Here is a 25391-nt window from a genome sequence, read left to right as displayed (position 1 = left end):
GACAGGGGAGATCTGATCCCAGATCAGCAATATGTTTCCCATAGACAGGGGAGATCTGATCCCAGATCAGCAATATGTTTCCATAGACAGGGGGAGATCTGATCCCAGATCAGCAATATGTTTCCATAGACAGGGGGAGATCTGATCCCTAGATCAGCAATATGTTTCCATAGACAGGGGGAGATCTGATCCCAGATCAGCAATATGTTTCCATAGACAGGGGAGATCTGATCCCAGATCAGCAATATGTTTCCATAGACAGGGGGAGATCTGATCCCAGATCAGAAATATGTTTCCATAGACAGGGGAGATCTGATCCCTAGATCAGCAATATGTTTCCATAGACAGGGGAGATCTGATCCCAGATCAGCAATATGTTTCCATAGACAGGGGAGATCTGATCCCTAGATCAGCAATATGTTTCCATAGACAGGGGGAGATCTGATCCCAGATCAGCAATATGTTTCCATAGACAGGGGAGATCTGATCCCTAGATCAGCAATATGTTTCCATAGACAGGGAGATCTGATCCCAGATCAGCAATATGTTTCCATAGACAGGGGGAGATCTGATCCCAGATCAGCAATATGTTTCCATAGACAGGGAGATCTGATCCCAGATCAGCAACATGTTTCCATAGACAGGGGAGATCTGATCCCAGATCAGCAATATGTTTCCATAGACAGGGGAGATCTGATCCCAGATCAGCAACATGTTTCCATAGACAGGGGAGATCTGATCCCAGATCAGCAATATGTTTCCATAGACAGGGGGAGATCTGATCCCAGATCAGCAATATGTTTCCATAGACAGGGGGAGATCTGATCCCAGATCAGCAATATGTTTCCATAGACAGGGGAGATCTGATCCCAGATCAGCAATATGTTTCCATAGACAGGGGAGATCTGATCCCAGATCAGCAATATGTTTCCATAGACAGGGGAGATCTGATCCCAGATCAGCAATATGTTTCCATAGACAGGGGGAGATCTGATCCCAGATCAGCAATATGTTTCCATAGACAGGGGGAGATCTGATCCCAGATCAGCAATATGTTTCCATAGACAGGGGGAGATCTGATCCCAGATCAGCAATATGTTTCCATAGACAGGGGAGATCTGATCCCAGATCAGCAATATGTTTCCATAGACAGGGGGAGATCTGATCCCAGATCAGCAATATGTTTCCATAGACAGGGGAGATCTGATCCCAGATCAGCAATATGTTTCCATAGACAGGGGAGATCTGATCCCAGATCAGCAATATGTTTCCATAGACAGGGGAGATCTGATCCCAGATCAGCAATATGTTTCCATAGACAGGGGAGATCTGATCCCAGATCAGCAATATGTTTCCATAGACAGGGGAGATCTGATCCCAGATCAGCAATATGTTTCCATAGACAGGGGAGATCTGATCCCAGATCAGCAATATGTTTCCATAGACAGGGGGAGATCTGATCCCAGATCAGCAATATGTTTCCATAGACAGGGGAGATCTGATCCCAGATCAGCAATATGTTTCCATAGACAGGGGAGATCTGATCCCAGATCAGCAATATGTTTCCATAGACAAGGGAGATCTGATCCCAGATCAGCAATATGTTTCCATAGACAGGGGGAGATCTGATCCCAGATCAGCAATATGTTTCCATAGACAGGGGAGATCTGATCCCAGATCAGCAATATGTTTCCATAGACAGGGGAGATCTGATCCCAGATCAGCAATATGTTTCCATAGACAGGGGAGATCTGATCCCAGATCAGCAATATGTTTCCATAGACAGGGGAGATCTGATCCCAGATCAGCAATATGTTTCCATAGACAGGGAGATCTGATCCCAGATCAGCAATATGTTTCCATAGACAGGGGAGATCTGATCCCAGATCAGCAATATGTTTCCATAGACAGGGGAGATCTGATCCCAGATCAGCAATATGTTTCCATAGACAGGGGAGATCTGATCCCAGATCAGCAATATGTTTCCATAGACAGGGGAGATCTGATCCCAGATCAGCAATATGTTTCCATAGACAGGGGAGATCTGATCCCAGATCAGCAATATGTTTCCATAGACAGGGGGAGATCTGATCCCAGATCAGCAATATGTTTCCATAGACAGGGGGAGATCTGATCCCAGATCAGCAATATGTTTCCATAGACAGGGGGAGATCTGATCCCAGATCAGCAATATGTTTCCATAGACAGGGGGAGATCTGATCCCAGATCAGCAATATGTTTCCATAGACAAGGGGAGATCTGATCCCAGATCAGCAATATGTTTCCATAGACAGGGGAGATCTGATCCCAGATCAGCAATATGTTTCCATAGACAGGGGGAGATCTGATCCCAGATCAGCAATATGTTTCCATAGACAGGGGAGATCTGATCCCAGATCAGCAATATGTTTCCATAGACAGGGGGAGATCTGATCCCAGATCAGCAATATGTTTCCATAGACAGGGGAGATCTGATCCCAGATCAGCAATATGTTTCCATAGACAGGGGAGATCTGATCCCAGATCAGCAATATGTTTCCATAGACAGGGGAGATCTGATCCCAGATCAGCAATATGTTTCCATAGACAGGGAGATCTGATCCCAGATCAGCAATATGTTTCCATAGACAGGGAGATCTGATCCCTAGATCAGCAATATGTTTCCATAGACAGGGGGAGATCTGATCCCAGATCAGCAATATGTTTCCATAGACAGGGGGAGATCTGATCCCCAGATCAGCAATATGTTTCCATAGACAGGGGGAGATCTGATCCCTAGATCAGCAATATGTTTCCATAGACAGGGGAGATCTGATCCCAGATCAGCAATATGTTTCCATAGACAGGGGAGATCTGATCCCAGATCAGCAATATGTTTCCATAGACAGGGGAGATCTGATCCCTAGATCAGCAATATGTTTCCATAGACAGTGGGAGATCTGATCCCAGATCAGCAATATGTTTCCATAGACAGGGGAGATCTGATCCCAGATCAGCAATATGTTTCCATAGACAGGGGAGATCTGATCCCAGATCAGCAATATGTTTCCATAGACAGGGGGAGATCTGATCCCAGATCAGCAATATGTTTCCATAGACAGGGGAGATCTAATCCTAGATCAGCACACCTACATTTACGTCATTTTAGCAGACGCTCTTATCCAGAGCGACTTACAGGAGCAATTTAGGGTTAAGTGCCTTGCTCAAGGGGCACAGACAGATTTTTTCAACCTAGTCGGCTCGGGGGGGATTAGAACCAGCGACCTTTCGGTTACTGGGGCACAACGCTCTTAACCACTAATGCTACCTGAGACGGTTGATACATACAGCCCCCTTTGTTCCCAACCGTTATCCCTTCACTTCGTAGTGTACCCTCGTTCACAGCCCCCTTTGTTCCCAACCGTTACCCCTTCACTTCGTAGTGTACCCTCGTTCACAGCCCCCTTTGTTCCCAACCGTTACCCCTTCACTTCGTAGTGTACCCTCGTTCACAGCCCCCTTTGTTCCCAACCGTTACCCCTTCACTTCGTAGTGTACCTGCTCACAGCCCCCTGGGGATGTAAAAGGAACTGCAGTCTATTAATATAATGGAAACTGACTCTGGCCCATAAAACAATGATCAGCAGCTAATTAATCAAATCAGGTGTGCTAGAGCAGGGCTGGAATGAAAACCTGCACGCCCAAGTAGTACATATTCCAGGAGGCTTAGCTACCTCTATTAGCGGAACAGAGGACTATTGGAGTCAATAAGCAGTCTTAGTCTGACCCGCAGTGTTATATTTCCACCACTAGATGGAGACTCTACACAGTCTGATGATTATATTTCCACCACTAGATGGAGACTCTACACAGTCTGATGATTATATTTCCACCACTAGATGGAGACGCTACACAGTCTGATGATTATATTTCCACCACTAGATGGAGACTCTACACAGTCTGATGATTATATTTCCACCACTAGATGGAGACTCTACACAGTCTGCAGTGTTATATTTCCACCACTAGATGGAGACTCTACACAGTCTGATGATTATATTTCCACCACTAGATGGAGACTCTACACAGTCTGATGATTATATTTCCACCACTAGATGGAGACTCTACACAGTCTGATGATTATATTTCCACCACTAGATGGAGACTCTACACAGTCTGCAGTGTTATATTTCCACCACTAGATGGAGACTCTACACAGTCTGCAGTGTTATATTTCCACCACTAGATGGAGACTCTACACAGTCTGCAGTGTTATATTTCCACCACTAGATGGAGACTCTACACAGTCTGCAGTGTTATATTTCCACCACTAGATGGAGACTCTACACAGTCTGCAGTGTTATATTTCCACCACTAGATGGAGACTCTACACAGTCTGATGATCTGATCCTATAACAGCACTCTGAGGTTAGGGCCCTGCTCAACACATCTTCACAATACATCCATCCTTCCCTGTTCTAACACATTTACCATCCATCCTTCCCCTGTTCAAACACATTTACCATCCTTCCTTCCTTCCTTCATTCCTTCCTTCCTTCCTTCCTTCCCCTGTTCAAACACATTTACCATCCATCCTTCCTTCCTTCCTTCCTTCCTTCCTTCCTTCCTTCCTTCCTTCTTTCCCTGTTCAAACACATTTACCATCCATCCTTCCTTCCTTCCTTCCTTCCTTCCTTCCTCCTTCCTTCCTTCCTTCCCTTCCCTGTTCAAACACATTTACCATCCATCCTTCCTTCCTTCCTTCCTTCCTTCCTTCCTTCCTTCCTTCCTTCTTCCTTCCTTCCTTCCTTCCTTCATTCCTTCCTTCCTTCCCTCCTTCCTTCCTTCCTTTCTCCCTCCTTTCCTTGTGGAATCAATGATGCAACATGACTGACTAGGTGATAGCTATGTAACGGACCAATGTTAAGATCTGCCAGATCAGATATTGCTTAATAGAAGAGAGGAAGGATTGAAGGAAGGAAGGAAGGAAGGAAGGAAGGAAGGATTGAAGGAAGGAAGGAAGGAAGGAAGGAAGGAAGGAAGGAAGGAAGGAAGGAAGGAAGGAAGGAAGGAAGGAAGGAAGGAAGGAAGGAAGGAAGGAAGGAAGGAAGTTATGATGGTAAAGTCTTTAAACAAGGCCTTAATCGCCATGTGATGGTCTGGTCCAATAGAAACAAGGCCTTAATCTCCATGTGATGGTCTTGTCCAATAGAAACAAGGCCTTAATCTCCATGTCATGGTCTTGTCCAATAGAAACAAGTCCTTAATCTCCATGTCATGGTCTTGTCCAATATAACTAGATTGTAGAGTATCTGTCCCTGTCTTTATCTAGAATATCTGTCCCTGTCTTTATCTAGAATATCTGCCCCTGTCTTTATCTAGAATATCTGTCCCTGTCTTTATCTAGAATATCTGCCCCTGTCTTTATTCTACTGCTACAGCTGCTTATTCAACACACAAGAGCTGTCTTACGAAACCCATGTTGGTGTGTGTGTGTGTGTGTGTGTGTGTGTGTGTGTGTGTGTGTGTGTTCCAGTGTTGAAGTAAACTAATGAAAACAGAACCATACACACCGACTCAACCTTGAGTCACAACCGCCTACACCTTCTACTGCATCTGTCTGTCTGTGTGTCCGTCTGTGTGTGTGTGTCTGTGTGTGTGTGTGTGAGTGTGTGAGTGCGTGTGAGTGTGTATTCATAGCAGGAGTGGCCAGCCATCCTCCTGGAGAGATACTGTGTGTCTGTGTGTGCCCGTGTGTTTGTGTGTGTGTGTGTGTGTGTGTGTGTGTGTGTGTCTGTGTGTGCCCGTGTGTGTGTGTGTGTGTGTGTACTGACTGGTGACAGTGAGTTTGTTGTCCTTGATGTCTGCAGTGATCTGGATGCGTCCTCTCCTCTCAGTGTGGTCTGTTCCACACAGACTGGGAACGTTGGGCACACACCGCTTATGGATGTTCATCATACAGTCTAGAGAGAGAAATATATACACAGTGTTACACACACACACACACACACACACACACACACACACACACACACACACACACACACGGGAAATGAGATCCTAGTGATTATTATACAGAATCATGGCAGTTACTGCAGCTATTACTATTAGATTACAGGAGAGAGAGAGAGAGAGAGAGAGAGAGAGAGAGAGAGAGAGAGAGAGAGAGAGAGAGAGAGAGAGAGAGAGAGAGAGAGAGAGAGAGAGAGAGAGAGAGAGAGAGAGGAGGAGGAGGAGGAGGAGGAGAGAAACAGAGAGAGGAGGAGAGAGAGATGGAGAGAGAGGAGGAGAGAGAGATGGAGAGAGAGAGAGACAGAGAGAGGAGGAGGAGGAGGAGGAGGAGGAGGAGGAGGAGGAGGAGGAGGAGGAGGAGGAGAGAAACAGAGAGAGGAGGAGAGAGAGAGGAGGAGGAGGAGGAGGATGAGGAGGAGGAGAGAAACAGAGAGAGGAGGAGAGAGAGATGGAGAGAGAGAGAGAGAGAGAGAGAGAGAGAGAGAGAGAGGAGGAGGAGGAGGAGGAGGAGAGAAACAGAGAGAGGAGGAGAGAGAGATGGAGAGAGAGAGAGAGAGAGAGAGAGAGAGAGAGAGAGAGAGGAGGTGGAGGAGGAGGAGGAGGAGGAGGAGGAGGAGGAGGAGGAGGAGGAGGAGGAGGCGAGAAACAGAGAGAGGAGGAGAGAGAGAGGAGGAGGAGGAGGAGGAGGAGGAGGAGGAGAGAAACAGAGGGAGGAGGAGAGAGAGATGGAGAGAGAGGAGGAGAGAGAGATGGAGAGAGAGAGAGAAGGAGGAGAGAAACAGAGAGAGGAGGAGAGAGAGAGGAGGAGGAGGAGGAGGATGAGGAGGAGGAGAGAAACAGAGAGAGGAGGAGAGAGCACACAGAGCGCTACGTACGGTCACATCTCATGCCCTGGTGTAGCAGCCCGTAGAGGAGGGATCCACAGTGGTCACAGAACGTAGGGCTGGAGTAGGTATGGACCTTAAACCTGTGTTTACTCCTCGGGTCCTGGAGAGAGAGAGAGGGGGGGAGAGAGAGAGAGGGGGAGGGGGAGAGAGAGAGAGAGAGAGAGAGAGAGAGAGAGAGAGAGAGAGAGAGAGAGAGAGAGAGAGAGAGAGAGAGAGAGAGAGAGAGAGAGAGAGAGAGAGAGAGAGAGAGAGAGCGAGAGAGAGAGAGAGAGATTAATGCGTGTCCAATTTTGAGAAAGGCCATAAGTCATGAGTCGGCGCTACCAATGCTAGGGTCGTGGGTTTGATTCCCATTGGGGCCACTAGTATGAAAACGTACTGTAAGATGCTTTGGAGAAAACTGTTTTGCTAAAAATGGCATGAAATTTTATCGGGGAATCGGAGATAGATTTTTAAATTTATTATTAGGATCGCCAATGGCAACAGCTAGTCATACTGGGGTCCAACACATAATGAAAAAGACATCACAGACAAAATACTTTATCATTTAAATACATTTAAAAACATTAACATGTAGTGTGTGTGTGTGTGTGTGTGCATCTATCAGTTACACATGCTGTACATGTCAGTACATACACACAAAAAAGTGAGAGAGGTGTTGTGCCGTGAGGTGTTGCTTTATTTGTTTTTTGAAACCAGGTTTGCTGTTTACTTGCGCTAAATGAGATGGAAGAGAGTTCCTGATTGATTGATTGATTGATGCACACACACACACACACACACACACACACACTACATGTTAATGTTTTTAAATGTATTTAAATTGAAGTCTTTGTCTGTAATGTCTTTTTCGTTATGTGTTGACTCTGTATAATACTGTACGTTTCCTTGAATTTGTTCTGGACCTTGGGACTGTGAAAAAGACCCCCTGGTGGCATGTCTGGTGGGGTAAGGGTGTGTGTTAGAGCTGTGTGGACCTGGGGACTGTGAAAAGACCCCTGGTGGCATGTCTGGTGGGGTAAGTTAGGGACATTTCAACACATTAATGTTTCTTATAAAAACAAGAAGTGATGCAGCCAGTCTTTCCTCAACTCTTAGCCAATACAGACTGGCATGCATAGTATTAATATTAACCCTCTGATTACAATGAAGAGCAAGACGTGCCGCTCTGTTCTGGACCAGCTGCTGCTTAACTAGGTCTTTCCTTGCAGCACTGGACCACGCGACAATAATCAAGATAAGACAAAACTAGAGCCTGCAGGACTTGCTTTTTGGAGTGTGGTGTCAAAAAAGCAGAGAATATCTTTATTATGGGCAGACCTCTCCCCATCTTTACAACCATTGAATCTAAATGTTTTGACCATGACAGTTTACAATCTAAGGTAACAATCTAAGGTAACGCCAAGTAATTTAGTCTCCACACCATTCATTACCAGATTCAGCTGAGGTCTAAAACTTAGGGAATGATTTGTACCAAATCTTAGTTTTAGAGATGTTCAGGACCAGTTTATTACTGGCCACCCATTCCAAAACTGACTGCAACTCTTTGCTAAGGGTATCAGTGACTTCATTAGCGGTGGTTACTGACGCATTTGGTTTTAATCAAAAGCATACATGGACACACAAGCTTTATTTAATGCCAGTGGTCATTGGTAAAAATAGCAAAGCGTAGGGGGCCTAGAGAGCTGCCCTGTGGTACACCACACTTTACATGTTTGACATTTGAGAAGCTTCCATTAAAGAAAACCCTCTGAGTTCTATTAGATATGTAGCTCTGAATAAACAATATGGCAGTGGTTGAAAAGCCATAACACACAAGTTTTCCTAACAACAGGTCATGGTCAATAATATCCAAGGCTGCACTGTAATCTAACAGTACAGCTCCCACAATCTTCTTATCATCAATTCGTTTCAACCAATCATCAGTCATTTGTGACAGTGTTGAGTGCCCTTCTCTATAAGCATGCTGAAAAGTCTGTTGTTAATTTGTTTACAGTGAAATAGCATTGTATTTGGTCAAACACAACAGTTTGCTAAGAGCAGGCAGCAAGCTGATAGGTCTGCTGTTAGAACCAGTAAAGGCCGCTTTACCATTCTTGGGTAGCGGAATGACTTTGGCTTCCTCCAGGCCTGAGGACAAAGACTTTCCTCTAGGCTCAGATTAAAGATATGACAGATAGGAGTGGCTATAGAGTCAGCTACCATCCTCCGTAGCTTTCCAATCTAAGTTGTCAATGACAGGAGGTATTTCATTATTGATTATTGATTGCTAATAATGGGATAGTAAATAATTTTGGCTACAATATGCGTTCATAACATTTTGAAAAGTGTTACCAAGGTAACATTGTCCAATGAACCCCCTTTTCTTCGTTAAGAGTCTGAATTAATCTTACCAAAAAACTACACATCCGTAGCTAATTCTGATGTTTTTCTTCCTGTTTTAACCATTTGATTCTACATCTACCTAAGGAGTTTAGTGGCTGTAGGACCAGTATTTATGAATTTTTCGAAATGTGCAACGAAAATTTTGCTAGCTAAAATGATGCTAGCAGTTGCTGTACACACCAAAATGCTGAATAAATACTCCTTCCCCAAGCTAGCTAGCTAGCTACTGTAGTAGTGTAGTCCTCTGTAGCTGTGTAGTCCTCTGTAGCTCAGCTGGTAGAGCACGGCACTTGTAACGCCAAGGTAGTGGGTTCGATCCCGGGACCACCCATACACAAAAATGTATGCACGCATGACTGTAAGTCGCTTTGGATAAAAGCGTCTGCTAAATGGCATATTATTATTATTATTATTATTATAGTAAAAGTCGAGCTAATAACACAATGAATGAGTTTTCGGGGTCCTGCTAATCACCCCAAAACAACAACCTAAAGTAACCCAAAGAACCCAAAAGTACCCCAAACAGGTACCCAAAAGAACCCAAAAGTACCCCAAACAGGTACCCAAAAGAACCCAAAAGTACCCCAAACAGGTACCCAAAAGAACCCAAAAGTACCCCAAACAGGTACCCAAAATAACCCAAAAGTACCCCAAACAGGTACCCAAAAGAACACAAAAGTACGACCGATAACCTTCTCTATGGGCTTTGCCAATAGTCCCTCTACATAGCAACACTGCTGCTATGCTAGCCGTCACTCACCGCCTGAGCCACGAGCACTGCACAATGCTGAGGAATGTCTAGCTGGGAAAATCAGCAGCAAGCAGCAAGCTAGCTCATTCTACAACAGAAAGGTACAGTATTGAGAAATGGATGAATTGACACAGTGAACAAAAATCAAACTCCAATAGTTTAATTCACTAATAATAAGGCTTGTGTCGACGTGCCCGACATGCATGCAATAAGCAAGCTAGCTAGCTAAGCAGATAGCTATGTGACCTGCAGATAGCTAACCCTTTCACCTGTGGTGTTAGCTAGCTAGCTATATTAGCTACTATGCTAGCTAGCTGGCTAGAAAAACATGGTGCTAAGATATCAGATAGGAGGTAGTAGCCTACTCAGCTAGCTAAAGTTAGCTGGTTATCATTTTGAACATCCACCATTTTCGGCAAACGAGCCATCTGACTTGCGATGTAACTTTGGCTATTAACTGGTGTGCTGATCTGACCAGCCGCAATCGTATCCGTAAATTGACAGTTGATAGTCGGATTAGATGATTGTCTTAACAGGGAAAGAAGGAAGTGTTTTATAATGTCTAAATAAAGGTTGGCAATAGGTTTAGCTACCTAAGAATCTCCCTGCATGTTTATGGACCAAGAAACCTGCAGATTGGCATCGGCTAAAGGGGAACCTAATAAAATAAAATCTAAACAAAACAAGTCACGTGCAAATCGAACGGGGACTGGGGAGAAAAAGGTCAATGAAGATTATAAAACAATAAGCCAGACAACAACAGAGTGTCCGCTGTAAACGGCCCGTGATCATCCCACATTGGAAAGGAGAGGGGAAAAACACCATTTAGGACCGATCATCCCACATTGGAAAGGAGAGGGGAATAAAACACCATTTAGGACCGATCATCCCACATTGGAAAGGAGAGGGGAAAAACACACCATTTAGGACCGATCATCCCACATTGGAAAGGAGAGGGGAAAAAACACCATTTAGGACCGATCATCCCACATTGGAAAGGAGAGGGAATAAAACACCATTTAGGACCGATCATCCCACATTGGAAAGGAGAGGGAAAAAACACCATTTAGGACCGATCATCCCACATTGGAAAGGAGAGGGAATAAAACACCATTTAGGACCGATCATCCCACATTGGAAAGGAGAGGGGAATAAAACACCATTTAGGACCGATCATCCCACATTGGAAAGGAGAGGGGGAAAAAACACCATTTAGGACCGATCATCCCACATTGGAAAGGAGAGGGGGAATAAAACACCATTTAGGACCCATCTGACGTTTAGCGGCCCGTGATCATCCCACATTGGAAAGGAGAGGGGAATAAAACACCATTTAGGACCGATCATCCCACATTGGAAAGGAGAGGGGAATAAAACACCATTTAGGACCGATCATCCCACATTGGAAAGGAGAGGGGAAATAAAACACCATTTAGGACCGATCATCCCACATTGGAAAGGAGAGGGGAATAAAACACCATTTAGGACCGATCATCCCACATTGGAAAGGAGAGGGGAAAACACACCATTTAGGACCCATCTGACGTTTAGCGGCCCGTGATCATCCCACATTGGAAAGGAGAGGGGAAAAAAACACCATTTAGGACCCATCTGACGTTTAGCGGCCCGTGATCATCCCACATTGGAAAGGAGAGGGAATAAAAACACCATTTAGGACCGATCATCCCACATTGGAAAGGAGAGGGGAATAAAACACCATTTAGGACCGATCATCCCACATTGGAAAGGAGAGGGGAATAAAAACACCATTTAGGACCGATCATCCCACATTGGAAAGGAGAGGGGAATAAAACACCATTTAGGACCGATCATCCCACATTGGAAAGGAGAGGGGAATAAAACACCATTTAGGACCGATCATCCCACATTGGAAAGGAGAGGGAATAAAACACCATTTAGGACCGATCATCCCACATTGGAAAGGAGAGGGGAATAAAACACCATTTAGGACCGATCATCCCACATTGGAAAGGAGAGGGAATAAAACACCATTTAGGACCGATCATCCCACATTGGAAAGGAGAGGGGAAAAACACCATTTAGGACCGATCATCCCACATTGGAAAGGAGAGGGGAAAAACACCATTTAGGACCGATCATCCCACATTGGAAAGGAGAGGGGAATAAAACACCATTTAGGACCGATCATCCCACATTGGAAAGGAGAGGGAATAAAACACCATTTAGGACCGATCATCCCACATTGGAAAGGAGAGGGAATAAAACACCATTTAGGACCTATCTGACGTTTAGCTCTGCTTTGGTGCACTCCGCTCTTTTCTACAATCTACATTGTTCTCTTGCATTATTACATTTAAGTCATTTAGCGGACGCTCTTATCCAGAGCGACTTACAAATTGGTGCATTCACCTTATGATAGCCAGTGGGACAACCACTTTACAATTTTTTTTGTAAAATATTTATTTATTTATGTATTATTTATGTATTATTATTTATTATTATTTATTATTATTTAGTATTATTTAGTATTATTTAGTATTATTTATTATTATTATTATTATCATTATTATTATTATTTTATTTTATTTTATTTTATTTTATTTTTTTAATATATTTTTTGGGGGTGGGGTGGGGGGGGGGTAGAAGGATTACTTTTATCCTATCCCATTATGTTAATAGTCTAACTACCACATGTGTTTTGAACCTTTAGGCTACGGCAATTTGGGAGTAGCCATTTGGGCACGTCTCACTGCTATGTGCTCACGGCGCTGCGCTGCCAGACTCCTGCCCCCGCCATCCACGTTCAAATATGCTAAACCATCGTTTGTGACATCACAATGTCATCACCATCGACGATGGCCGTCAAAAAAACATAGTCGATGGACGATGCAGTCGTTAAATTGCCCCAACCCGACTGTGGGCGATGATTAGACCCGCCAACCCTGGCCCGTTACCTGTACTCACTGATACTGCAGATTGCTGAACTTCATGCAAGGCTGACTGTGTAGAACCCACACATAAAAAATATAAAAACACACACACACACACACGCAAACACACACACGTACACACACACAGTTGTCCTTAAAATAAATCTGTTGCAATTTGGGTTGATACTAGATACATTATATTATGTCTCCCAAAGGTGTTCCATAATCAGGGTTTTAAACCTCCAGTCAAATCTGTGTTTCTGTGTGTGATGCTTTTTCTCAAGGACGAGACAACCTTTTCTGCCACTCTTATATATATATATATATATATATATATATATATATAGTTTATATAGGACAGTAGATGACTGACGTTCAGGAGAACAGACCAGAACAGTAGATGACTGATGATCAGGAGAACAGACCAGAACAGTAGATGACTGACGATCAGGAGAACAGACCAGAACAGTAGATGACTGATGATCAGAAGAACAGACCAGAACAGTAGATGACTGATGATCAGGAGAACAGACCACAACAGTAGATGACTGACGATCAGGAGAACAAACCAGAACAGTAGATGACTGACGATCAGGAGAACAAACCAGAACAGTAGATGACTGACGATCAGGAGAACAGACCAGAACAGTAGATGACTGATGATCAGGAGAACAGACCAGAACAGTAGATGACTGACGATCAGGAGAACAAACCAGAACAGTAGATGACTGATGATCAGGAGAACAGACCAGAACAGTAGATGACTGATGATCAGGAGAACAGACCAGAACAGTATAAAGAGTTGAGGACAGGAGAACAGACCAGAACAGTATAAAGAGTTGAGGACAGGAGATGACTGATGATCAGGAGAACAGACCAGAACAGTAGATGACTGATGATCAGGAGAACAGACCAGAACAGTATAAAGACCACACCATTTCTGGTAACTGATAGTGCTAGAGGAGAGCAGGCTACAGAGGTAGTTTACCCAGAAGGTACTTTGTATATGAACACATACCAATATAGCTGGTCTGCGTATGTAAAGCAAGGTCCAGCCCACCATTTGATACAAGGTGCAATGGTGTGGGAGCGACTTGGGCCCAACTCTCTGAATATATGTCTCTGTGTACCTGTAAAACTAACACCTAGGAGAGATTCTGCTGCACACATATCATCACAATAAGGCTGGCTAGCGTTGGCTAGCAGAGCGCTGTCTATGTAGCAATACAGATAAATATATTTTATTTTTATTTTTTATTTTTTAATCCCAGCCCCCGTCCCCGCAGGAGGCCTTTTGCCTTTTGGTAGGCTGTCATTGTAAATAAGAATTTGTTCTTAACTGGCTTGCCTAGTTAAATAAAGGTTAAATAATGAAATAATGAAATAAATAATGAATAATGAAATAAATAAATGAAAAATAAATAAATATAGGGAATAGGGTGCTAACTGGGATACAGCTCTGGTCTAGTAGCACTTGGTCAATAAATATAGGGAATAGGGTGCTAACTGGGATACAGTCTCTGGTCTAGTAGCACTTGGTCAATAAATATAGGGAATAGGGTGCTAACTGGGATACAGTCTCTGGTCTAGTAGCACTTGGTCAATAAATATAGGGAATAGGGTGCTAACTGGGATACAGCTCTGGTCTAGTAGCACTTGGTCAATAAATATAGGGAATAGGGTGCTAACTGGGATACAGTCTCTGGTCTAGGAGGAAAAAGTAAACCTTCATTTATATTGCTGTTCACAGTTACACAGCCTTACATATCTCAAACCCTCCCCCCTGCATGAATATCTCTCTTTCTCAGCCAGGTCGCTCAAGATTCTCTTCGAAATTGGACGTCGGGAGATGCCTTTAAAACCTGCCACTAGGGTCAACGGTAAGTGCTTTTACCATCAAGTACCCTTGGGTTTAATGCAGTAGCGGCCGCAGCTGGTGGTGCAACCCAGGGTGTCCAAAACACCTTGAAATGTGACGTTTGGAGTAAATAAAGGTAAAATAAAAGTATGGAAGGATGTTCTCATATATGCTGTTAGTTTGACAATATTTAAGAACATCTATTCAATGCAAATGGGTCCAACGTAACGTCACGATTTGTGATCAAGGGGTGCTTATGAAACTAGTATGTTTTTGTCATTTTCCGTGTTCGGGGAAAAAGCTTTTTTTTTTTTTTTTTTTAGCTGTCAGGGCGCATTTCTAAACAACTCAGCTGCCAGGATTCTAAACAACTCAATTGTTCAGCTGTCTGTCAAGAAATGGGCGGGTTGTAACTTGATCCTACTGCTGTGATTGGATAGACTCCCAGTCCATCGCTCATATCACTTGCTGCCGAATGACTAAAATCTGCCCATAGTTTGAGAAGTGAGAACGCACACACACACACATGCGCGCGCTGATCTACAGCTTTCTTGGTCCATAAACATGCAGGACGATTCTTAGGTAGCTAAACCTATTGCCAACCTTTATTTAGACATTTTAAAACACTTCCTTCTTTCCCTTATTAAGACAATCATCTAATCCGACTATCAACTGTCAATTTACAGATACGATTGCGGCTGGTCAGATCAGCACACCAGTAAATAGCCAAAAGTTAAAACCGCAAGTCAGATGGCTCGTTTTCCCGAAAAATGGTGGATGTTCAAAATGATAACCAGCTAACATTAGCTAGCTGAGTAGGCTATTCCCTCCTATCTGATATCTAATCACCATGTTTTTCTAGCCATCTAGCTAGCATAGTAGCTAATATAGCTAGCTAGCTAACGCCACAGGTGAAAGGGTTAGTTATCATAATCTTTGCTAACAGATCACATAGCTATCTGCTTAGCTAGCTAGCTTGCTTATTGCATGCATGTCCGGGCACGTCGACACAAGCCTTAAAATTAGAGAATGGCCGGCAGGCTAAAAACGGCCAATATAGGCCCAGTGTATCAGCTCGGATGATTATCGGTCATTCTCTAGTTTTTACCATCTCTTTCTTCTCTGACCCTGACCCTACCTAGCCCCCAGATTAGATAAATTGATAACCCTTCTAATATTGATCAATAGATGACAAATAAGTTAATGTAAATCATTCAGTGTGTGTGTGTGTGAGAGGGAGATAGATTGAAAGAGAGAGACTGAGATGGAGAGAGAGAGATGGGAGAGAGAGATGGGAGAGATGGGAGAGAGAGAGAGAGAGAGAGAGAGAGAGAGAGAGAGAGAGAGAGAGAGAGAGAGAGAGAGAGGGAGGGAGGGAGATTGAAAGAGAGAGACGGGAGGGAGGGAGATTGAAAGAGAGAAACAGATGGGAGGGAGATTGAAAGAGAGAGAGAGATGGGAGGGAGATTGAAAGAGAGAGAGAGATGGGAGGGAGATTGAAAGAGAGAGAGAGATGGGAGGGAGATTGGAAAGAGAGAGACAGATGGGAGGGGAGATTGAAAGAGAGAGACAGATGGGAGGGAGATTGAAAGAGAGAGACAGATGGGAGGGAGATTGAAAGAGAGAGAGAGATGGAGAGAGAGATTGAAAGAGAGAGACAGATGGAGAGAGAGATTGAAAGAGAGAGAGAGAGAGATGGGGAGAGAGATTGAAAGAGAGATAGAGAGAGAGAGCGAGAGAGAGAGAGAGAGAGAGAGAGAGAGAGGGAGAGAGAGAGGGAGGGGGGAGTTTTTTATATATATGTACTTTGATGTCAGATTGGGTTTGAGTGGGTGCGGTGTGTGTGTGTGTGCGCATGTTTGTATGTGTGTGTGTGGGCGTTGATGGGGGAGGGGCAGAGAGATGTTGCCGCAGGTAACAGAAAGACAACAACCAATCACCAAACACCATCTCTCCATCATAACAGGATGATTTGTGACATGCATGAACGACAGAGAGAGAAAGAGACTCTTCCTCTCCCTCTCCCTCCCTCCCTCTCTCTCTCTCTCTCTCTCTCTCTCTCTCTCTCTCTCTTTTCTTCTTCCTCTTCTCTCTCTCTCTCTCTCTCTCTCTCTCTCTCTCTCTCTCCCCTCTCTCTCCTTCTCTCTCCCATCTCTCTCCCTCTCTCTCCTTCTCGCTCTGTGGCTATCATGATCATTTTGTTTTTCATAATTGTCCAATATTGCGTACCGCAGTAGACAGTAATCACAGGCAGTCACTGCTCCCCTAGCCACAGGTCCAGGGTCAGATGATATCTCTGAGCTCTGAGGTGAAGGTGAGGCTCTCAGTGGAGAATAACTGGTTCTAGATCAGTGCTTAGGGAACTGTTTTCATCATATTCTCGGGTCTGGCGCGCTCTCCTGTTTTCACACGGGGGGGAGGAAAATGTAGGTTTCATTATAGTCCATCCATCCCCACGGTAACAAGACTAATTAACCTAGTTCTGTTATAGACGCCATAGAAACGTCTTCCTTCTCTTTTAAAATACAGGTAAAGTGTGTTAATAGGGCATTGGGCCACCAGCAGCCAGAACAGCTTCAATGCACCTTGGCATAGATTCTACAAGAGTCTGGAGCTCTATTGGAGGGGATGCGACTCCATTCTTCCACTAGAAATTCCATCATTTGGTGTTTTGTTGATGATGGTGGAAAACGCTGTCTCAGGAGCCGCTCGAAGAATCTCCCATTTTTTTTCAATTGGGTTGAGATCTGGTGACTGAGACGGCCATGGCATATGGTTTGTCATCCTATAGGGGCATAGCGATGGTAGCCAAAATAATGGCCTGCCCGACTCGGTAGTGAGTGTTGCAACCGAGGACAGACGATTTTTTACGCGCTACGCGCTTCAGCACTCGCCGGTCCCGTTCCGTGAGATTGCGTGGCCTACCACTTCGCGGCTGAGCCGTTGTTGCTCCTAGACGTTTCCACTCCACAATAACAGCACTTACAGTTGACCGGGGGCAGCTCTAGCAGGGGCAGAAATGTGACGAACTGACTTGTTGGAAAGATGGCATCCTATGACGGTGCCACGTTGAAAAGTCACTGAGCTCTTCAGTAAGACCATTCTACTGCCAATGTTTGTCTATTACATGGCTGTGTGCTCGATTTTATACACCTGTCAGCAACGGGTGTGGCTGAAATAGCCCAATCCACTTTTGTATATATAGTGTACTAAACTATTGACAGCCCCTCTGCCCCCTCTAGGAATGAAGGAGAGAGAGGAGGAGATGGAAACGCACCGTGGTGAGATTCTATATAGCTAATTGTCACCCAATTAATTATGAAAATATAAAAAAATGCCCTCTATAAAAAATATAGGCTAACAGTAAGCCGTCCTGCACAATCAATGAACCAATAGCATCCCCTGGGGCTCTACGTTCTCTCCCAATGAACCAATAGCATCCCCTAGGGCTCTACGTTCTCTCCCAATGAACCAATAGCATCCCCTAGGGCTCTACGTTCTCTCCCAATGAACCAATAGCATCCCCTGGGGCTCTCACGTTCTCTCCCAATGAACCAATAGCATCCCCTAGGGCTCTCACGTTCTCTCCCAATGAACCAATAGCATCCCCTGGGGCTCTACTGCTCTCTCCCAATGAACCAATAGCATCCCCCTGGGGCTCTCCGTTCTCTCCCAATGAACCAATAGCATCCCCTGGGGCTCTACGCTCTCTCCCAATGAACCAATAGCATCGTCTAGGGCTCACTGCTCTCTCCCAATGAACCAATAGCATCCCCTAGGGCTCTCGTTCTCTCCCAATGAACCAATAGCATCGTCTAGGGCTCTACGTTCTCTCCCAATGAACCAATAGCATCCCCTAGGGCTCTACTGCTCTCTCCCAATGAACCAATAGCATCCCCTAGGGCTCACGCTCTCTCTTCCAATGAACCAATAGCATCGTCTAGGGCTCTACGCTTCTCTCCCAATGAACCAATAGCATCGTCTAGGGCTCTACGTTCTCTCCCAATGAACCAATAGCATCCCCCTAGGGCTCTACGTTTCTCTCCCAATGAACCAATAGCATCCCCTAGGGCTCTACGTTCTCTCCCAATGAACCAATAGCATCCCCTAGGGCTCTACGCTCTCTCCCAATGAACCAATAGCATCTCCCTAGGGCTCTACGTTCCTCTCCCAATGAACCAATAGCATCCCCTAGGGCTCTACGTTCTCTCCCCAATGAACCAATAGCATCCCCTAGGGCTCTACGCTTCTCTCCCAATGAACCAATAGCATCCCCTAGGGCTCTACGTTCTCTCCCAATGAACCAATAGCATCCCCCTAGGGCTCTACGTTTCTCTCCCAATGAACCAATAGCATCCCCTAGGGCCTCTACGTTCTCTCCCAATGAACCAATAGCATCGCTCTAGGGCTCTACGTTCTCTCCCAATGAACCAATAGCATCCCCTAGGGCTCGTTCTTCCCCAATGAACCAATAGCATCCCCTAGGGCTCTACGTTCTCTCCCAATGAACCAATAGCATCCCCTAGGGCTCTCGTTCTCTCCCAATGAACCAACAGCATCCCCTAGGGCTCTATGTTCTCTCCCAATGAACCAACAGCATCCCCCTAGGGCTCTAATGCTCTCTCCCAATGAACCAATAGCATCCCCCTAGGGCTCTACGTTCTCTCCCAATGAACCAATAGCATCCCCTAGGGCTCTACGTTCTCTCCCAATGAACCAATAGCATCCCCTAGGGCTCTACGTTCTCTCCCAATGAACCAATAGCATCCCCTAGGGGCTCTCGTTCTCTCCCAATGAACCAATAGCATCCCCTAGGGCTCTCCTGCTTCTCTCCCAATGAACCAATAGCATCCCCTAGGGCTCTCACGTTCTCTCCCAATGAACCAATAGCATCCCCTAGGGCTCTAATGTTCTCTCCCAATGAACCAATAGCATCCCCTAGGGCTCTACGTTCTCTCCCAATGAACCAATAGCATCCCCTAGGGCTCTACGTCTCTCCCAATGAACCAATAGCATCCCCCTAGGGCTCTACGTTCTCTCCCAATGAACCAATAGCATCCCCTAGGGCTTCTACGTTCTCTCCCAATGAACCAATAGCATCCCCTAGGGCTCTCATGCTCTCTCCCAATGAACCAATAGCATCCCCTAGGGCTCTACGTTCTCTCCCAATGAACCAATAGCATCCCCTAGGGCTCTACGTTCCTCTCCCAATGAACCAATAGCATCCCCTAGGGCTCTCACGTTCTCTCCCAATGAACCAATAGCATCCCCCTAGGGCTCTCGCGTTCTCTCCCAATGAACCAATAGCATCCCCTAGGGCTCTACGTCTCTCCCAATGAACCAATAGCATCCCCTAGGGCTCTACGTTCTCTCCCAATGAACCAATAGCATCCCCTAGGGCTCTACGTTCTCTCCCAATGAACCAATAGCATCGTCTAGGGCTCTACGTTCTCTCCCAATGAACCAATAGCATCCCCTAGGGCTCTACGTTCTCTCCCAATGAACCAATAGCATCGTCTAGGGCTCTACGTTCTCTCCCAATGAACCAATAGCATCCCCTAGGGCTCTACGTTCTCTCCCAATGAACCAATAGCATCCCCTAGGGCTCTACGTTCTCTTCCAATGAACCAATAGCATCGCCTAGGGGCTCTACGTTCTCTCCCAATGAACCAATAGCATCGTCTAGGGCTCTACGTTCTCTCCCAATGAACCAATAGCATCCCCTAGGGCTCTACGTTTCTCTCCCAATGAACCAATAGCATCCCCTAGGGCTCTACGTTCTCTCCCAATGAACCAATAGCATCCCCTAGGGCTCTACGTTTCTCTCCCAATGAACCAATAGCATCCCCTAGGGCTCACGTTCTCTCCCAATGAACCAATAGCATCCCCTAGGGCTCTACGTTCTCTCCCAATGAACCAATAGCATCCCCTAGGGCTCTACGTTCTCTCCCAATGAACCAATAGCATCGTCTAGGGCTCTACGTTCTCTCCCAATGAACCAATAGCATCCCCTAGGGCTCCTACGCTCTCTCCCAATGAACCAATAGCATCCCCTAGGGCTCTACGTTCTCTCCCAATGAACCAATAGCATCGTCTAGGGCTCTACATTCTCTCCCAATGAACCAATAGCATCCCCTAGGGGCTCTCACGTTCTCTCCCAATGAACCAATAGCATCCCCTACGGCTCTACGTTCTCTCCCAATGAACCAATAGCATCGCCTACGGCTCTCGTTCTCTCCCAATGAACCAATAGCATCCCCTAGGGCGCTACGTTCTCTCCCAATGAACCAATAGCATCCCCTACGGCTCTACGTTCTCTCCCAATGAACCAATAGCATCCCCTAGGGCTCTCCGTTCGTAAGGTAACCAGTCCAGCCATTATGCATAATAATACAGTCCACACTGAAAAGGTGATCACTAGAATTAGTTTAATTTTTCGACTATAGGCTAGACCAATTATGTACCAAAGACATCTTAAATCAAATTAAATGTTTCGTTTTTCTGCCACGCGTAATATGCAGTAGGCTATGTATTATATAATGGCACAATCATTATTTTAATAACGTTTTTTTTTTTTTGGGGCCTGTCCATGTTGTTGTGTTAGACTTTGAAACAACATCCACAATGACCCTGTTTTACACTCAGTTTGAACCTGCTGTAGAACTTCTCTTCTTCAAATTGATCAATCACAGTAAAGTGAGTTTTAAAAAGCACGATACTGTTTTGATGATAAGTGTTATGTTTTTCTATCGCATTTGCATTGATGTCAGAGTGGTCGGAGGGACACTAGAGCCCTGAGTACCAGGCCATTAGGACCTGATGGTCGTTAGCCAGTTGGGTACCAGGCCATTAGGACCTGATGGTAGTTAGCCAGTTGGGTACCAGGCCATTAGGACCTGATGGTAGTTAGCCAGTTGGGTACCAGGCCATTAGGACCTGATGGTAGTTAGCCAGTTGGGTACCAGGCCATTAGGACCTGATGGTAGTTAGCCAGTTGGGTACCAGGCCATTAGGACCTGATGGTAGTTAGCCAGTTGGGTACCAGGCCATTAGGACCTGATGGTAGTTAGCCAGTTGGGTACTACCAACGCATGTCCAGAGTGCATAAAAGGAGATTACCGTGACTCAACGGTCAAGTGAATTTTACGGCGGTCATGACTGCCGGTGTTGCGGTAATACGGTCAACAGCCATAAGTAGGGGAAGACCTTGTATCCCAGCTCCTAGCTAGGGGGAGACCTTGTATCCCAGCTCCTAGGTACGGGAAGACCTTGTATCCCAGCTCCTAGCTAGGGGGAGACCTTGTATCCCAGCTCCTAGGTAGGGGGAGACCTTGTATCCCAGCTCCTAGGTAGGGGGAGACCTTGTATCCCAGCTCCTAGGTAGGGGGAGACCTTGTATCCCAGCTCCTAGTGCCCAAAGTGTGTGTTCCAGTTGTTCTCCAGCTGGCCCACTCTCACGTCTTGGGCGCTCATCTGGGCGAGGAAAAAGACAAGGGAACGAATCATACAGACTTTTTTTTTTACTGGCCTGGAATCTAGACGGCCGTCGCACGGCTACTGTCGGAGGTGTGTCCCACTGCCTCAGCAGGGCGTACCAGAGCTCCTCTCATTCCGATACCCATCATTGAGACCCCATTTTGAGAGGATAGACCTTGTTGGACCTGTCCCAAAGTCTGGGCGAGGATACCAACATATCCCAGTGGGGGGGTAGACTATGCCACCGGGTACCCGGAGGCAATTCCCCTGTGAACCATTACCACCAAGACCAAAGTTAACATGTTGGTACATACACTACCGTTCATAAGTTTGGGGTCTATTAGAAATGTCCTTGTTTTCGAAAGAAAAGCAATTTTTTTTATCCATTAAAATAACATCAAATTGATCAGAAATACAGTGTAGACATTGTTAATGTTGTAAATGTCTATTGTAGCTGGAAACGGCAGATTTTTTTTATGGAATATCTACATAGGCGTACAGAGGCCCATTATCAGCAAACATCAGTCCTGTTTTCCAATGGCACGTTGTGTTTGCTAATCCAAGTTGATCATTAGAAAACCCTTTTGCAATTATGTTAGCACAGCTGAAAACTGTTGTGCTGATTAAAGAAGCAATAAAACTGGCCTTCTTGAGACTAGTTGAGTATCTGGAGCATCAGCAATTGTGGGTTCGATTATAGGCTCAAAATGGCCAGAAACAAAGAACTTTCTTCTGAAACTCGTCAGTCTATTCTTGTTCTGAGAAATGAAGGCTATTCCATGCGAGAAATTGCCAAGAAACTGAAGATCTCGTACAACGCTGTGTACTACTCCCTTCACAGAACAGCGTAAACTGTCTCTAACCAGAATAGAAAGAGGAGTGGGAGGCCCGGTGCACAACTGGGCAAGAGGACAAATACATTAGAGTGTCTACTTTGAGAAACAGACGCCTCACAGGTCCTCAACTGGCAGCTTCATTAAATAGTACCCGCAAAGAAAAAGCCATATCTCAGACTGGCCAATTAAAAAGAAAAGATTAAAGATGGGCAGTCTGACATATGGCTTTTTCTTTGCAACTCTGCCTAGAAGGTCAGCATCCCGGGGTGTCGCCTCTTCACTGTTGACGTTGAGACTGGTGTCCATTCAGAGACCCGGGAAGACCACTTTGGAGAAGGTAAGCATAGGTCTTGGGTTCTCTCTGACACGCAGGCCTGACAGCCGTGAGAGGCATGGGGTTATAGGTGTGTGTCTGAAGGATGCCCAGTTCACACCATGGACAGAGCCTCAGTACAGGAGACAGGTGCGCTCACTTCACACCATGGACATATATATATATATTGATAAAATTCACCTTGTCCTAGAGAGATTTACACGGTTATCTAAACGTCACGCCAGGGTAAGCCCACATGAAACACAGCCCTTATTTTAAGTGTTTCTAAAATGAATGGTGGAAAAACGATTGGAACCATTTCCTTGTTTGGCACATGCTCAGATTAAGTACAACGCTTGCAGTTGACGTAGCCTACGTCGGCTGACGTTGCCTCGGCTTGCCAAAATCGGAGAATGTGACGACTGAAGCCAATCTTACAATGTGACCAGGTTGATATCAACATTTTTAATTTGGTCACTTCACACAGGGTGGAGTGATCATAATCATTAAAGACTGAATCCAAACATAAGTCTAGAAAATGCATGAAATTACTAAAATGTCAATGGAAATGAGTGAGGGAGTTACAGGGGCTCTCTAAATAGAACAGAATGGGAGGGATGGAGGGGGGAGGGGGAGGGAGGGAGGGAGGGAGGGAGGAGGGAGGGAGAGGGAGGGAGGGAGGGCAGAGATAGCCACAGGTAGAGCAGAATTAGGAACATATTTATTCTGTCATACATGCTCTACTTAGACAGAACTAGGTGAGGGAGAGAGAGAGAAAGAGAGAGAGAGGGAGGGAAGGAGAGAGAGAGAGAGAGAGGGAGGGAGAGAGAAGGGAGGGAGAGAGAGAGAGAGAGAGAGAGAGAGAGAGAGAGAGAGAGAGAGAGAGAGAGAGAGAGAGAGAGAGAGAGAGGGAAGGAGAGAGAGAGAGAGAGAGAGAGAGAGAGAGAGAGAGAGAGAGAGAGAGAAGGAGGGAAGGAGAGAGAGAGAGAGAGAGGGGGGGAGGGGAGAGAGAAGGGAGGGAGAGAGAGAGAGAGAGAGAGGGGAGGGGAGAGAGAAGGGAGGGAGAGAGAGAGAGAGAGAGAGAGAGAGAAGGGAGGGAGGGAGGAGGGAGGAGGGAGGGAGGGAGGAGAGAGGGAGGGAGAGAGAGAGAGAGAGAGAGAGAGAGAGAGAGAGAGAGAGAGAGAGAGAGAGAAGGGAGGGAAGGAGAGAGAGGGGGAGAGAGAGAAGGAATTAAAAAAGAAATAGAGAAAGATGGAGGGAGTGAAGGAGAGAAAAGAGGAGAGAGGGAGATAGAGAAAGGGAGATACGGGTAGACTAGTAGAAGGACTAAAGGGTTGAGTCCTGAGAGGAGAAGTGTTCCAGGTAGAATAAGGGGCATAAAAGAGCATTACTTAGGCACTACAGGAACACTTGAGGGGGAGTGAAGGAGAGAAGGGCACTCCTGAGGGATTGAGGAGTATCACTGAGGGTACGTAGCGTGTGTGCGTCTGTGTGAGTCAGTGAGTGAATGTGTCGGTCTTAAACAAAAAGGCAGAGACGGACGCACAAAATAGATCAACCCACGAAATCCCACACAGACACACACACAAAGGGTTTTTATACTCACGTCTGAATCAGGCCCCTTATCTGCTCCAGGACACTGGAAGGTGACGAACTCATGGCAACGCTTATGGACCACAAAACAACACACTAGAAAAGTGGGAGAGAGAGAGAGAGAGATGGGGGGGGGGGGAGAGATGGAGAGAGGGAGAGAGAGAGAGGGAGAGAGAGAGTAGAAAGATGGAGAGAGAGAGAGATGGGGAGAGGGAGAGAGAGAACATTGTAAATACAACCTATATTTATCTGTTTATTTACTTTCCCTTTCATACTTCAACTACTTGCACATTGTTACAACACCGTACACATCCAATAATACTTCTGAGTGTTTACTGATTGTTTATTTCCCTTTTAGTTTATTGTCTATTTCACTTGCTTTGGCAATA

At 45.5% G+C, this 25391-nt stretch overlaps 1 pseudogene; it reads right to left on the bottom strand.

Moving 5' to 3' along the window:
* Positions 1-25098, bottom strand: part of LOC121557209 — a 61667-nt pseudogene extending 36569 nt beyond the window's left edge.
* Between the last annotated feature and the right edge of the window lie 293 nt (positions 25099-25391).

This window comes from Coregonus clupeaformis, unplaced genomic scaffold, assembly GCF_020615455.1.
Source record: "Coregonus clupeaformis isolate EN_2021a unplaced genomic scaffold, ASM2061545v1 scaf1801, whole genome shotgun sequence".
Classification (NCBI taxonomy): Eukaryota; Metazoa; Chordata; class Actinopteri; order Salmoniformes; family Salmonidae; genus Coregonus; species Coregonus clupeaformis.
Note: the sequence above shows the minus strand (reverse complement) of the source record. Positions and strands in the feature narration are given on the sequence as shown.